Genomic DNA, 4,451 nt, shown 5'->3' with positions numbered 1-4,451 from the left:
CAGCTTCGCTCATAGGCTTTCACTTGTGATGCTTTACCATCTGAATAAGCCAGCTTCCCAGAAATTCAGCTTCTGAATTTTCTAATTTAACTGAAATGTAGCACTTCATTCAAGGCTTGTTCTTTACCAGATCCTTCATTTCATCATTTCCACCAGCACTGCTAGCATTTGCAAAGTGGTAGCATAGCTCTTTTTTCAGTAGGAATTTTGTACCCAGCTGAAGCTGGAGTATTTCTAGCAAGACAGAGTGGGTTGTCAAATACCACAGTTCTCATGTTGGGATCATTTCTTCCTGTCTAAGGAAAGCTGGAGAGAAACAGAAGGTCTTTGGTTTCTGCGGTCACTTTCCTTGACAAGGAGAAATATGGTGAAGCTAAAATGGGACAGTTGGAAGGGCAGAGCTTTGTCACAGGTAAGCCAGGCTTCCACACAAGCTGACCTGGAAAGTTTCCCTTTCCTAGGCAAAAACCTACAGGTGACAGTTGTTCTCATTCAAAGATATTTGATAATTGTTGACCTTACTGTTCTTTGCTAGCTGGTGTTTGGGACAGGTGCTTAAACATAGACTTGAAGACAGATGCAGAGACAGATGCTGAATGACCATCATGTTCTTCCAGCTTCTTGCATATGGCTCAAGAGGAAGGGACTTCAACCATGGTCACATGATCTCCTATCACACAATCACAGAATCCCAGAATGTCAGGGATTGGAAGGGACCTGGAAAGCTCATCCAGTCCAATCCCCCTGCCGGAGCAGGAACACCCAGCTGAGATTACACAGGAAGGTGTCCAGGTGGGTTTGAATGTCTGCAGAGAAGGAGACTCCACAACCTCCCTGGACAGCCTGTTCCAGTGCTCTGTTACCCTCACTGAGAAGAAGTTTCTTCTCAAATTTAAGTGGAACCTCTTGTGTTTCAGTTTGAACACATTACCCCTTGTCTTACCATCGGTTGTCACCGAAAAGAGCCTGACCCCGTCTTGTGACACTCACCCTTTATGTACTTGTAAACATTAGTAACGTCACCCCTCAGTCTTCTCCAAACTAAAGAGCCCCAGCTCCCTCAGCCTTTCCTCACACGGGAGATGCTCCACTCCCTTCAGCATCTTTGTTGCCCTATGCTGGACTCTCTCCAGCAGTTCCCTGTCCTTCTGGAACTGAGGGGTCCAGAACTGGACACAATATTCCAGATGTGGTCTCACCAGGGCAGAGTAGGGGGGAAGGAGAACCTCTCTCAACATACTGACCACCCCCCTTCTAATCTACCCCAGGATGTCATTGGTCTTCCCAGGCACAAGGGCCCAGTGCTGGCTCATGGTCATCCTGCTGTCCACCAGGACCCCAGGTCCCTTTCCCCTATGCTGCTCTCTAATGGGTCATTCCCCAACTTACACTGGAACCTGGGGTTGCTCCTGCCCAGATGTAAGACTCTACACTTGCCACTATGAAGTATCTCCCCATGCCATTTTCAGAGACTGGACCACACAGACTGTTAATTTGACCCGAGTGCATATTTTCTTTTCCTGGCGACTGGTGCTTTTTAAAAGGCCCAAGAGTATTAAAGTCTTCATTACCAGGCTGAAAGATATGAAATGGGTCAAGAAGAAAGTCTACAGTCCTCTGGAGTTGGAGCTGTGGGACAGGTGGGATAGCCTAAGGTATCCCAAATAGTACTGAATATGTGTATTTAGGCAACCTGAATGGCGTTCTTTCAGTGGGATTGTATTTGAGATGAAAGGCATGTTTCTGTTGTCTGCAAGACAATAGGCAAGTTGAACTCCACCCAAATCACATAGGTTTTGGACGTTTTCCTGCTCTGGCTATCACTAGTCCCTCTCTACTTTATTTGTAGGGGCACTGTTTCTGCTTAACAGACTAAGAAAAATGTCTGGGACAACAGAGAAACACCTACAATGTCAAGAAGAAAGATACAGAATAGTCTCCCTGCTGTATTCTTCCAGCTCCTATCAATCTGTAGATTAACAACTTCTGAAACTGAGGAAGAAGAAAGCTCTTAGGATGATGCATGTGTAACACTTTCTGATGAAACTCACTTTCTGCATTTCTCTTATTGCTTCTGAAACCCTTTGTAGTCCAACCATGCAGAAAGTCCCGTGGAACACCTGGAGAGGAAAAGACCCAGGACCATCTCATCAACATATACAAATATTTGAAGGAAGAGTATAAAGGAGATGAAGTCACGCTTTTCTCAATGGTGTCCAGTGGCAGGATATGAGTAGAATGTCTATTGTGAATGGTAAAAGTCTGAGCAATAATTATGTTCCAACAGGTTTTATGAAAATTAGCACCACAGCAAGGCTGAAGTAGCTCAGCTGGGAGAGCGTTAGACTGAAGATCTAAAGGTCCCTGGTTCAATCCCGGGCTTCAGCAGTGTTTTCTTGCAATTTTCTATGGCCAGTGCTGGGCTCCTCAGTACAAGTGACACTTGGACATACAGGAGAGAGTCCAATGAGGGACCATGTTGATGATGAAGAGACTGGAACATCTTGTCTATGAGGAGAAACTGGAAGAACTGCTCAGCCTGGAGAAAACAAGGCTTAAGGGGAACCCTATCTATGTACATGAATAACTGAAGGAAGGATGCAAAGAGGATGGAGGCAGTGGTCACACTTCTCAGTCATCTCCAGCAACAGGACAAGAGGCAATGGGCACAAGCTGAAACACAGGAGGTTCCCTCCGGACAACAAGAAGTATTTTTTTACTGTGAGATTGACTGAGAACTGGGACAGGTTGCCTAGAGAGGTTGTGGAGTCTATATCTTTGTGGATATTCTAAAGCTACCTTTACACGGTCTTGAGTAACTGGTTGTCAGTGGCCCTGATTGAACAGGGGGTTGGACCAAATAACCTCCAGAGGTGCCTTCCAATCTCAGTCATTCTGAGTCTATTAAACAGGGACAGTTTTACAATTCAAGGGCTTCAGCAGAAATAGCTATATAAAGGCTCTTTTTGTCCCCTCAATCTTGAGCTGCCTTTTTCTACTCCTATGTAATGGACTGACCCATAAAGAGGTAGTAGGGCTGGCCTACTGGCTTATGGTACCATGCAGGAAATTGAAATTGTGACTTGGAAAAAAAAAATATAAAAATACCCCATCAAAAAGAGTGGTTTGAATCACAGCAGACCTTGAAGAAATTCCTCTTCCTGAAATTTGTCTTTTTATCAGCTGAAGAGTTCTGGTGTATCTACTTATTGCTCACAGGGAAACAGGTCCAGATCTCTGATGAATCTTTCTACCTTTTCCTGAACTCCTATGCATACACTGGCCTTTTAAAGATATTAGCATTCAATGTAGAGACACTCCAAAGAGTTCTACAACTGAGTAACTGTGTTTTCTGTTTTGTTCTCCATCCCTTTCTGACTGATTTCTGATCTGTGGACTCCTTCAGGCAAACAGCAGAGACAAGACCTGAGTTTCCGTTGTCCAAAAAAAATGAGAAGCAATGAACATTTGATTATTGATTTCTCAAAGATCAACCCCAATACTCATTTGGTCTTTCCTCCATAATCACAGAATCACGGAATCATTTTGGTTGGAGGAGACCCTCAATATCATAGAGTTCAACCACTAACCTAACAACTGCACTAAACCATGTCCCTAAGAACCTCATAACTTCAGGGATGGTGACTCCACCACTTCCCTGGGCAGCCTGCTCCAATGCCTGATAACCCTTTCTGTGAAGAAATTTTTCCTAATATCCAATCTAAACCTCCCCTGGTGCAACTTGAGTCCATTTCCTCTCATCCTAGTAGGACAGAGACCTTTCCTTTCTTCCTTTCATTCTCGTGGTGCTCCTTAACCTCTGGATGTAACACTATCAGATCCTATAGCACTTCCCTGATGAGGATGCGAATAATGACTTGTGTGTAAGTCAATGACATCATGACCTGCTTACGTCTTGAAAAGGTACCATGGGTCCCCTTGCCTTATCAACAGACACCACCCACTAGCAGGTAGGGTCAGAACATGCATTGGCTTTATGCATGACTCAACAAATATTACAGCCACTGACCCAGTGTAGCCCTTTGCAGATCTGATGCCCTCATATGAGACCCTCTGACTCAAGGATGCACTAGGTAGAAAATGGCCCTTTACTCCTCCTGTTGATGCATCTAAATTAGGGACGAACTTCCTGGTCCTCAGATTCCATGAGAGCAGGTCAGAGCCTCCTGCATGCTCCATGTGCAGGATTAAATCATATCAAACTTAATAAATGTCTTGGCCCTCCTTTTGTTATGAAAACAGACCTCAGGCAGTTTTATATGTACATTCCAGACATTGCTCTCAGGTTTAAAAACAGCTTACACACTGTGGCTGTGCTGAACTGCTCTGGCCTCATCTACCACACTGGAGAAATGCAACCTTGGGCATCAAGGGCAGAAAGAAATCAGATAGTAGATACACTGATTGTGAGTTAGAGAACAGTGCGGTGA

General features: G+C 44.5%; 1 non-coding gene across 1 annotated transcript; it reads left to right on the top strand.

Moving 5' to 3' along the window:
* The first annotated feature begins 2,315 nt into the window (after positions 1 to 2,315).
* On the top strand, positions 2,316 to 2,388 carry TRNAF-GAA (transfer RNA phenylalanine (anticodon GAA)). Its single transcript has one exon. It is a non-coding gene; the product is annotated as a tRNA-Phe (tRNA).
* The last annotated feature ends 2,063 nt before the right edge of the window (positions 2,389 to 4,451 follow it).

The sequence above is a fragment of the Patagioenas fasciata genome, chromosome 2, assembly GCF_037038585.1.
Source record: "Patagioenas fasciata isolate bPatFas1 chromosome 2, bPatFas1.hap1, whole genome shotgun sequence".
Lineage (NCBI taxonomy): Eukaryota > Metazoa > Chordata > Aves > Columbiformes > Columbidae > Patagioenas > Patagioenas fasciata.
This window is presented reverse-complemented; position numbering and strand designations above follow the sequence as displayed.